Source organism: Schistocerca gregaria, chromosome 4 (genome assembly GCF_023897955.1).
Source record: "Schistocerca gregaria isolate iqSchGreg1 chromosome 4, iqSchGreg1.2, whole genome shotgun sequence".
Taxonomy (NCBI): domain Eukaryota; kingdom Metazoa; phylum Arthropoda; class Insecta; order Orthoptera; family Acrididae; genus Schistocerca; species Schistocerca gregaria.
The window spans coordinates 612,270,689-612,282,769 of NC_064923.1; the positions used below are offsets into that span (position 1 = coordinate 612,270,689).

Sequence of the window (12,081 nt, forward strand, 5' to 3'; positions counted from 1 at the left end):
TGACAAAAAAGATATCTCTCATTCTATCTGGATTGACCTTCGCCAATTAAACACTCCTTACGCCTTGATGACGTCAAGGACTCCTATTCGCCCCTAGTCTAACTATTCACTGTTTTTTTGTATAAGAATAAAGAAGCATTTCCTCTTAATTCTATCCACGGTATTAATATTATTACCCCAAAAAGGTGTTTTTGAATGTTACTTAAAGAAGAAAAATCCTGCATAAATCCTTTTCTAATTATACATATAAAAGAAATAAATAGACTTCCCATGAGTTTGTGAGATTATATAACTATACTAAGTTTCTTTACAATAGGTTTCAAGGCATCTATAAATTATGGACTTTACATACATAATAAAAATAATTACTTTTACAAAGAAAGAGAACAAAAATATCATATTACAAATGTATATAATTTTCATAAACCTACTCTTGTTTTAGTACAGAGAGAATTTATTAATTTATTTATTTTTCGAAATAGTCTTTTCGTTTTGTGCTGCTCTGTCAGTTTCTGTGCTTGACGATCTCCACTGAAGTACTGCAATGTCGACTCATTTACATGGGTGTCACAAATCATGTGAGAAGCACTATAGCATGCGATGCCGGGTCTTATTTATTGACGTTGTCACCATGAAGTGGTATTCTAACCAATCGTTGTTCATGACTGTGGTTTACTGAATATACAGCAATGCCCTTGTACTCCTTTACTGTCACACTTGGTGCGGTATGGCAGTTCAATAATTGTAGTTGACTACCGACAGTCGTCGCCCAATATTGTGTTGTGACGTCTTGGTACTTCACACCTGGTTCGGTATGGTGATTTGATGATGTGGTAGGAAGGATACTGTTCATTTTGCTGAATCTATTTCTAGATAATGTTGGTTGGTACTACTTAATATTCTGTTTGCCGTTTACTTGTATTTGTTTGACGATTCAAGCTTTATTTTTGGAAAGGTGGTTGTGGTAGTTGTCATGCCTCAAAGTTCATGGAAAGACGTTTGTAGCAATTTTCTTTGTAGGATATGAGAGAAAGGTATCTTGCTGTCTTGTGCCCTTCTTTATCTTGCATCTTCTGTTCTTCTCTTCTTTCTTGCATTCTTCTGTTCTTCTTGGGTTAGGAATATGTGAATTTTAGTGTAAGAGTGATATAGGATTTGTAGGATCTGACTGCCTTTCCAAATGTTACTTGATGAGTTTGTAGATCTTCGTAATTTTTTGTACCTTTATTGTCGTCTCGCCATAGTATAATTCTCCCAACGCTCTTCCACTGTGTAGCAGTGTCATGACATACGAAATGTCCGTGCTGGGTGTTGTCCTCCTGAAGTCCAACCTCGTTGCAAACTGCATTTCCAGTGTGGCGTTGGTCTTCATGTTGTTGTTATTGCCCTAAGTGTTTTCTCAACATGTCTGTACCCTCTCCGTCGCTATCTCGAAGCATCTGGTGTTAAGGGAGCTGGTGATTGGTATTGGTGGCGATGTCCCTCTGAAGTTTAGAAATATTTACAATATTTGTTTTACATATATTTGTTACATAAAAAAACTCTGATTTTATATAATGCAAAAATTTTCTGATAGTGGTAAAAATTATTGTATATATATGATTTCTTTTCTTTATCCTAATTATGTCCTACTACTTCATCATCGTCCGCATCTCGTGGTCGTGCGGTTGCGTTCTCGCTTCCCACGCCCGGATTCCCGGGTTCGGTTTCCGGCGGGGTCAGGGATTTTCTCTGCCTCGTGATGGCAGGGTGTTGTGTGATGTCCTTGGTTAGTTAGGTTTAAGTATTTCTAAGTTCTAGGGGACTGATGACCATAGATGTTAAGTCCCATAGTGCTCAGAGCCATTTGAACCATTTTTGAACTTCTTCATCCTTTTATGGGTTGTGTGTAATTCGTTGTTTGTGTGCATTTTGTAGCGTACTCTACAAGAGATTGTTAGTGTGTATTCTGTCTCTTTTTCTTTTAGTTAATGTGTTATTTTGTTGATTCTTAATTTAATTTTTGATTTAGAGGTTAGTATGAGATAGGGTGGACGTTAGTTTGCCTAACCTCATCCGCAATTTTCAATTCAATCTTTACGTTTTTCAGTATTCGGTAGCCTAACTTCTACATACGGCTTCTCTTTGCTGTGTTGTTCTTGTCTCTGTGGACCATAATTTCCTGGGTAATTATTCGCGCCCTGGTCTCGTCAGTTGCTGTTTCTAATATCGTGACCTATTTCAAAGTACCCTTGACCGTTGGCATTTTGATTCCTAAACCCGTATCCGCCACTGTATGAGTGTCCATTACCGATTCTATTTCAGTACCAATTATTTTGGTTATCGTTTCTATGCCAATTGTCTCCATTGTGCCACTGGCCTTGTCTGTTAAATTGCCTGAAATTACTGGTGTTAGGATTACGATTAATCCTATTGGAATATTCGTTCCTAGTCCTCTCCTTTTGCTGTTCCCTTTCCTTTCTTTTTTCTTCCACCTCGTCTTCTTTAAACATAAATTCAAGTTTCCTTAAAAACTCTTTGCATTCTTCGGTATTTTCATTTTTTTCCACTGTCGCCTTTTGATACTTTACCGGTAATTTCATTCTACATAGACGTATCAACTCTCCGTTACTGTATGGTTTGTCTAGGCATTGACGCTTTTTGTCCATTGTATCAAATAATTTTACCACCCTTTTCTCTCCTGAGTTTCCATATGGTGTCATCTGAAGTAGCTCGTATTTTATTTTGTTTTGCGCCTCCTTGGACCAATATCTTTCGAGAAATGCTGTTCTAAACTGTAGCTAAGGCGTACGGGTAGTCGCGATCTTTTGCATCACCTCTGCTACTGTCCCTGACAAGTGTGCATAAATGAAGTCAAGTTTGTGAGCTACGCTCAAATAATCTGCCACTGCTTGTGTCGTCGTGTTTATTCTCTGGTAGTCTACTGCCTGTCTGCCTATTCTCAATTTCCTGACTCATATCTGCGTCATATCTTATCATTGGTGAACAAAAGTGTTGTTCGTGTATTTCTACTCTCGTCGTTCTCGGTGTAGTACTTCTGCTGCTATTATGTTGTGTCGTTGGATTTACTGGTTCAGTTGCCTGTCTTTCGATTGGTCTCGGCTGAATGTATGTGTTTTTCTAGATACTGTGTTTGGTCCTGTGGCATGTCATGTATTACTTTAATCGGGGTTTTCTGTTTCGATTTCTGCGCGAGTGTTAGGTCTAGCCTTGGTTCTACTTGAACTTTCTTAGACGGCGCGTGTTCGTGCACTGAATTAATACTTGACGTATCAGTTGTTTCGCTACAGGTGTAATCGGTCTCGATCTTTTCTTCGATAGTTTGTATCAACTCTGTTCGAAACTTTTCAAACTGATCTTTGTTCTTAAGTTCTATTTTATTGATCCGCTGATCATATTTTTTCAGTGCAACCTTTGCGACCTTGCTTTGAATTGCTTTTTCTTCCGAAATTTGTGTTGCTGTTCGAGTGGCTTTTTTCGTAAAACGTTCTACCTTTTTGTCAACGTTTACGATGTCCAGTTGGATCTTGTTCACGTCAGTGCGTAATTGCTGCTGACCTTGTGTTAGTACCTGAACCCTTTCTCTAGATTCTTTCGCGTCTTTGTTTATTTGAGTGATCTGACTATCAATTCTGGCGATCCCTTCTTCAATCTGGATTTTAACCTGTTGGGTCTGTGTCTTAATAGCCTGATTATCCTGTTGGATCTGTGTCTTAATATCCTGATTCTGTTTCGTCATACTAGCGTTAATTTTTTGTAACATCTCCATGATCGCGTCCTGTCGTGTAACACTACCTTCTGCTCAAGTATGTATTCTCGATCTGTTGTTTTCTACTCGGTCAGTTACGTCGTTTACTGTGCTACGCTGTGGCGTTTCTAAGTTTGATAACGGCAATAGCCCGTGCTGCCTGTGTTGGGGACTAGTTGCGTTTGTCATTGAACCATTACGTGGTGCAAACAATCCGCTCTCTGCCCTCTCTGTTGTGTATGTCTTGTGTTTACACGTACAGTTGCGTCTGTTACGGAGCCTTTTGGTGGCGCTCGTAGCTCTGCAAAATTCTGTGTCTGTTGTTGGGGCATATTTAGAATGTGTACGATAGGTTCGACGTATTCTAAATGTTCCCCCTTTTCCTCACTGTCCGCTTCTATTTGAACGTTAGCTAACTGCCGGTTCATTGGCTGTATTGACGCGTATTCTGTCCCTGAATATGCAGCAAACAAACGCGTTTCCTGTACTTGTTTCGCTTCTAATCTTTGCCATTTCCTACGTGGGCTGTCTATTTCTGGCTCAGAATGTGCCCTACCTGGAATTTGATATTCTGAAAATTCGATGTTCTCGTCCCTTCGATTCCCATCTGTCTCAATTTTACCCCAGTCTGCTGATTCTGCAGCTCCCCGACTGTCCTATTCTCTGATTCACCGTCTGTTCTATTCTCAGGTTCACCTTCTGTCCTATTCTCAATACGCTCGTATACTTGCTGTTCAAAAAATGGTTCAAATGGCTCTGAGCACTATGGGACTCAACTGCTGTGGTCATCAGTCCCCTAGAACTTAGAACTACTTAAACCTAACTAACCTAAGGACATCACACACATCCATGCCCGAGGCAGGATTCGAACCTGCGACCGTAGCAGTCGCACGGTTCCGGACTGCGCGCCTAGAACCACGTACTTGCTGTCTATCTGGTTGATTCTCCCCCATATTGTCTACTTGCTGTCTATCACATAGCCTTTTGGCTTGCGGTCCCGTTAACATAGAAATTATTTCAACACACCACAACCCTATCTACAAAACTGTACGACCACTTACCAGTTGGTTGAACCAACAACAACAACAACGTCGTGACTTCTCGGCTAATGCTCTGTGTGCTCTGCTACAGTCTCCAATCTCCACCTGTGTGCTTGCAAAGGGAAAAATGTTATTTCTTAATTCTAGCTTATATGATGCTGCGTCACACTGCGTCTCTGCGCCACTCTGCGTCTGTGCCTATCACACGAAAATCCTATGACCCATCAGCTACACAAAAATCGTAAAAAAATGCAAAATTTTCCAACACAATAACACACGCCCTTTTCCCTACAATTCTGCTTTCTTCACTACCTGAATCTATTCTGATCCCCATCTTGTCAAATAGCTATTTAATATATGAAAGAAAGTTCTTCAAAGTGCTACTGCTGCGACCTGCCTTACCCAACTATCCTGACACTTTCCTATCCTGGTAGCTTACCTATTTCACCTATCCGGGCAGGGTCGCCATTTTCAATGAGTGTGGGGGTGCTATTCTGTCAATCTGCGCAACGGATTAATCTGAGATATACCCTTTACCCTGTGGCTCCTGCAAGATGCAGTTTCCACCCCCACACTACTACAGAAGTCAGACAGACCCTCCTAACGTTCAAAAGAGAAATGCCTTCAGTAATATATATCTTCTGGAGTCGTCTGCTGTAAGGAAATGACACAAAAGTTCACAAAATTTCTTACGTAACTAGTGGGATACTTGGCTACTGGAGTAGTGCTAGTTAGTGTAATAAAAACATGAAATTTATTTTGCAAAAATTCTGAGAAATCACAATGGCACTTTTAGTTATGATCTGAACAAGTTATTTCTGGGTTCTTTTCGGAATGTGAAGTTACCTCTTAAGGATAGGATTCGCTAATGAAATTTCTATACAAAGTTTGAGATTGTTGACTTGGCAGAATGGCTGAGAGCCGCGCCTACTCAACTTGAATAATTATCCGTTAGAATGTTGTTAGGTACGGTCGAGGCTGTCACATGTGAAATGCAGTGAAGTGTACTGATGTGGAGGTAATATGGGGCTCGCAAGAGCTGTAGCACACAATACCGTAAGCTGCAATGACTGCTGTCTGCGCCGCTCGCTGCTGACAAGTAAGATAATTCTCATTATATCTGGATTGTCCTTCTCCAATTAAACTCTCCGTACGCCTTGATTAAGTCAAGGACTCCTATTCGCCCCTAGTCTAACTACTGGTGTGGTACACCGGTCACATAACCAGTCCACCGCGATGCCACTCAAAAATTCGCTCGCTGACGTTTAACTATAACTCTATCCGGCCAACACAGTGAACAACGCTTAATCGCAAGGACTCAATATAGAGGCGCACTCTGATTTGCTCACGACAGAGGTGCTCTCCCAGTGAAGTACTGAGGAGAGACTTGTTCCTCGCTCTTTGAGTACATGTACGAGCGCACACGCTCTCGTTACGTGTTCTCTCTCCAAGAGCGACAATGGAACGGCCCCTCTCCACACCAGACATGAAGGGGTATATCTTTTGGTCTCTTCCATTACTCCTTCAGCTCAAGGCATCAGGAATATCGTCTGTCTATCAGCATTGCTCTTGTAAAACGGGTGAATGACGTTTCGTTTAAGACAACCAATCTGGAAATCTGTAGCATTGACGTTTGGCGTTTGCTTTCTCCCTGTGAAAACCTCTGAAACTGCGTGCTATGTTTGTAAAGAATGTGTAGGCTGGGCACTCCCACACAATGTAGCGGAATTTGCTTTTAAGCAGAACACGGGTTCATTCTCCCCTTTCACTCGGGCAAACGCTGTCCACTCCACGGGCGGCACACAGTTTTAATCTGCCAGGAAGTTTCATATCAGCGCACACTCCGCTGCAGAGTGAAAATCTCATTCTGGAAACATCCCCCAGGCTGTGGCTAAGCCATGTCTGCGCAGTATCCTTTCTTTCAGGAGTGCTAGTTCTGCAAGGTTCGCAGAAGAGCTTCTGTAAAGTTTGGAAGGTAGGAGACGGATACTGGCAGAAGTAAAGCTGTGAGTACCGGACGTGAGTCGTGCTTCGGTAGCTCAGTTGGTAGAGCACTTGCCCGCGAAAGGCAAAGGTCCCGAGTTCGAGTCTCGGTCGGGCACACAGTTTTAATCTGCCAGGAAGTTTCACATCTCAGGCCATTTAAAAATATTATCAGATAAAAATATAAAACTGCTGGAGTGGCCAAGCCAGATCCTGGATTTAAATCGAGCTGAACACATCTGGAATCGACTTGTTCGATGTAGTAGCTACATCATTAGACGAATACTTCCGTGACGTTAGATGGCCCCTGGTGGCGTTGCGAGCACGTAACAGGCAACAGAACTATGTATGCGGAGCAGACACGTACGGGGAATCACTTCAGAGTAGATATGGGCTGCAAATGGGGAAATCCATTGAGATAAGCAATTTTGAAAAAGGGCAGATTATTGTTATGCAGAGCCTGTAAACAAGTATCTCGAAAACGGCGATGCTGGTCGAATGTTCACGCACTACTGTCGTGAGTATATAAATGATTGGACGTGCGCGACTCTTCACAGACCCTGGAGTTCGGAGGCTTATCTGCTCTGTAAAGTAGGACAGATGGTGATCTGTGATATCTCTGCCGAAAGAGCACAATGTTAATGCTCTCACAAGTTTTTCGGAGCACATTTTTTCATCGTACAGTGTTGAACATGGAGCACCGCAGCGGACCATCCCTATGTGTCAAGATTTTGAACCAACGACCTCGTCAGTTACGACATCAGTGAGCACGGGACCATCGGGATTCTACCGTCGATCAATGGAAACATGTCGGTGCTATGTGTGAATAACATTTTTCTTACATCGAACGGTGGCTCTAAATGTGAAGCGCGAAACGGACGCCGGCTGCTATGAGCACTATTATGCTATGGGAGACGTTCTCCTGCGCTTGCATGAGACCTGTGGTAGTAATCAAAGACACGCGGACAGTTGCTAAACCATCCATCCCTTCATGGTTGGTGTCTTCCCCGACGGCGATCTTACCTTGCAGCAGTAAAACTGTCCGTGTCTCGGAGCCAGAACGGTGCTACGATGGTTTGAGGAGCATCATAGTGAACTCACGTTGGCTCTGAGCACTATAGGACTTAACTTCTGAGGTCATCAGTCCCCTAGAACTTAGAACTACTTAAACCTAACTAACCTAAGGACATCACACACATCCATGCCCGGAGCAGGATTCGAACCTACGACCGTGGCGTTCGCGCGTCTCCAGACTGTAGCGCCTAGAACCGCACGGTCACAGCGGCTGGCCTCGGCAATCAAATTCGCCAGATGTAAATCCTACGAAGCCCTTCTGGGTCGTTATCGGGCCCCATCAGTGCGTACGCAAATCAGCGGCCCATTATTTGCGCGGATTACATGACTTGAACGTAGACATCTAATGCTACATACCTCCGTAAACCTACCAATAAACAGTCGGATCCATGATGTCCAGAATCAGTAATGTATTTAGTTCCAAAGACGGACGAACAGCCTATTAAGCAGGTAGTCATAATGTTTTGGCTCTTCAGTGTACGTGTAGCGGTGATCGAAGCCCACGGGTATGCAGCGAAATAGTGATTTGTTCTTCAGATTGCAAAGTAGTGTTGTTTTAGTCTTACATACTTAGATCTACAGTTTACTTTGGATCCAGAGGATTTTTTATTTTTGTTTTGACGTAATATAACTTTTGTTCAAACTAAATGTAGATTTGTAATTTATTAGAATTACATACTTTTTAATCATCCACTGGCAATCTTTTCTCTTACACAGTTTAGTTATCTTCATCTAATTACAACTAATACTTTCTACAAAATACTTTTGAACGCTACAGTACATCCAAATCGAAATACGTGAAAAATGTAACAGGCATTTTCATACAATTATGTGACTTTGGAGGTGTGTACCAGTGCCGACAAAAGTTTTGTTCTGGACATTTAAATGCCTAGTCCATGGATATTCCTACTCTATGTTGCAGACCGGAGTCCTGTGCGATAGACAGACTTTCATATGGAGGACGTAGTAACAGGCATTCCTGCCATAGAGAAGCAACTGAAAGAGTGTAAAGAAATAAGTCGCCAGTCCGGATGGAATCCCAATTTGGTTTTACAGACAGTAGTTTACGGCATTGGGCTCTTAGTCAGCTTGCATAAATCGCGAATATCACGCCCAGTGAAGTCTCAACCAAATGTAAACAAACATGCAGGCGACTCCTTTATATAAGAAGGGTAAAAGAATGGACTCGAACAATGCAGATCCATATGCTGCAGAAGTCTTTATCATATTGCAAGCTTAGATACAATAAATTTCCTTGAGACAGAAAAGCTTTTGTACACAAATCAGCACGGAAGTTGGAAACGTCTTCCGTGCTAAACTCAGCTTGTTCTTTTCTCACACGATATCACGCGATCCATGGATGAAGAGTAACAGGAAGACTTCATAGTCTTAGATTTCCGGAAATCGTGTGACACACTTCCTCATTGCAGCCTGTTAAAGAAGGAATATGAAGAACCCAGCACATTGCTGTAGATGGCTAGTGTTCATCAGAGACAGGAGTGTCGTCAGGAGCATCGCAGGCAAGTGTGAAAGGACTGATCTTGTGCTCTATATACACAACTGACCTGACGAATAGGGTGAGCAGCAATCTGAGATGTTTGCTGGTGACCGTGTAATATATGGGAAACTATCGCCACTGACTGTAGAAGGATATAGGATGAATTTGACGGAATGTTTATTTGGTGTGACGAATGGCAGCTTACTCTAAATGTGGAAAAATGTAAGTTATTACAAATGAGTGAGTTGTGTAATGTTCGAGTACAGTATTAGTTGTTTGCTGCTTGGCGCAGAGTATGTCTAGGCGTAATACTGCAAAGCAATGTGAGATACAACAAGCACATAAGGGCTATAGTAGGGAAGGCAAATGGTCAATTTCGGTTTACTGGAGATTATTAGGAAAGTGCATTTCATCTACAAAGAAGACCACGTGTGGAAAACCTGTGCGATCCACTCTGGAATACTTCTCGAGCGTTTGGAATCCTCAAGTGGTAGGGTTAGAGGAAGACTTCGAAGCAATTCAGAAGCGTGCAGCTAGATTTTTTACCAGTAGGGTCAAACAAAACGTCAGTGTTACTGAACAGCTTCGTAAACTCAAACGGGAATCCCTGAAGAAGACGATGTTTTTTTCGCGGAACACTACTGACATAATTTTAAGAACCGGCGTTTAAAACTAACTACAGATTGATTCTATTGCCACCAACATACCACGAAGATAAGATAAAAGAAATTAGGGCTCGTACAGAGGCTTATAAACATTCCCTTTTTCCTCAATGTAGATGCGAGTGGAACAGGGAAGAAAATGACCAGGTGGATTGCGGAATACGTTTGTAGATGTGCATGCATATGTAGCACTTTTTGTAATGCCAATTATATCCTAGGCCAGCGGAACAAATTGTAATGTTTCCATAAAGAAGTTCTCGGACTTATACAAATTCTGAAATACACTAACAGAAATGGAAAATGTTACTCTATGAACAGCTTGACCCAACGCTGCAAAACTGCTACTCAGTATTCCCATTACTGTGGAGGATATTTACTAGAATTTAACTTCTGGACGAGCGTATAGAAGTATAGTGCCATAGTCGCAGCGGTGGTTTATGGGGTCGTAAAAAAATTATGGCTTCAATACCAAGGCTCGGTATATGTGAGTTTAGAGGGAAGGCTAACGGGGGTTGCTTCACTGGATTCTAAGGTATTAAGTTCATTTAGTTCTTCATTATTCTGCAGAAGATACTTTAATATTTTGAAGATAATTATTCAGACCAGCAAAATACCAGCACTTCTCCAGTTAGGGTCTATGATAAGGCTGTCATGTGGCTTTTATATATAGGTTTTGTATATTGCACTGTATGCTTCAATGAAATATTTAGAACAGGTTTTTATCTCACAGTGGACGTCATATATCTCTGTGTCACACCATATTATGAATGTTCTTGAAACACAGCACACGATCACTGTGTCATCTATTGCTACATCGTTGTTGACCTCTGCCATGTCGTTGATATGCATTATCAATGACCGTAAACTGTTTTTTCCACATTGGGTTATGTATGCCTGTGATAATATAAGATGACTATTTTGTAGCACTGTAACTTTATGATACTATCTACTACTGTGATCCCTTTTATAGCAATGGCTCACTTTGTTATCCGAAAAATTTAGTATTATGAAGTTACTATATAATGTCGTGAAGTTACATTTTATTTCCAAAGTTTATTATGGCTAGTTTTGAGAAATAGGACAAGCTACAGGTGACGGCCACTGATGGGATAGGAAACGAACAAAATCTACCAATCATGTGTTCCATAATTCAGGTTTTCCTATTAGAAATAATTTTATTTTCACATTACAGTATTCTGCACGTAATATTCCAGATAAAATCAGTGTTTATGACTGGAATAATCGTCACGTCTCGCTTGTATCCAAGATAAATCCCAAATACGTTCACTGATTTTGCTCAGTATGTCATACCACAAGATCGTAATGCCGAGCATTAGGAGAGAAAGGAACAAGTTGCAACAAAAAACAGCTCTTAATTTTTATTATTTTTTATTATAAACTGTTTAAATTTGAAAATGATAGTTAGAATCTACATACTTTTACAACTTAGAAATAACAAATAAAATGTCCTATTAGACCATTATAGTGGCTATAATAAAGTATAGAGGAAAGGTTGACACGTGTTTCAGTTTACCCCACCAACGGGGCGCTGTGCAACATACCAAATTTTACTGAAAAGAAAAGAGCCTACTCAGTTTGAAATATCTGACATAACAGTAGTATTTTAATTGTGTCCACAGTCTGTACACATTTAGAATGGGTCATTATTCGCACATAACCAGTGAGATCACAATTTGCATTTAGTACGCTGTATCCATCTCTCTCCCTTTCAATAAACATCACCACGAATCAGAGGATAGTTCTCTTTTTCTTCTTCAGAATATGGATGAAACTGCTGCTAGTTGTTGCTTCCTTCTCTCTTTTTATTCTGTTTCCATTCTCCATTCTTCGGTGGCATCTTGTCATTTCTTTTCTCCCTTTCTTTTTCTATAAGCTGTTTTCCGGATTTGTCTATTAAGGTAGTACACTTCCCATTTTTCCTTCCACGGTTGCTCTCTCTTCTTGGTCCAGCTTTAGGGAAGGGGCGAATTTGTTCACAGGAAAAATGTTTATCTGCTGAAGTACCTGGAACAGAATTAACAGCATGCGCCACATTCTCGGAGTAGCCAGAGAATC

At 41.2% G+C, this 12,081-nt stretch overlaps 1 non-coding gene across 1 annotated transcript; it reads left to right on the forward strand.

Annotated features, from left to right (window-relative positions):
- The first annotated feature begins 6,815 nt into the window (after window positions 1–6,815).
- Trnas-cga (transfer RNA serine (anticodon CGA)) lies at window positions 6,816–6,890 on the forward strand. Its single transcript has one exon. It is a non-coding gene; the product is annotated as a tRNA-Ser (tRNA).
- The last annotated feature ends 5,191 nt before the right edge of the window (window positions 6,891–12,081 follow it).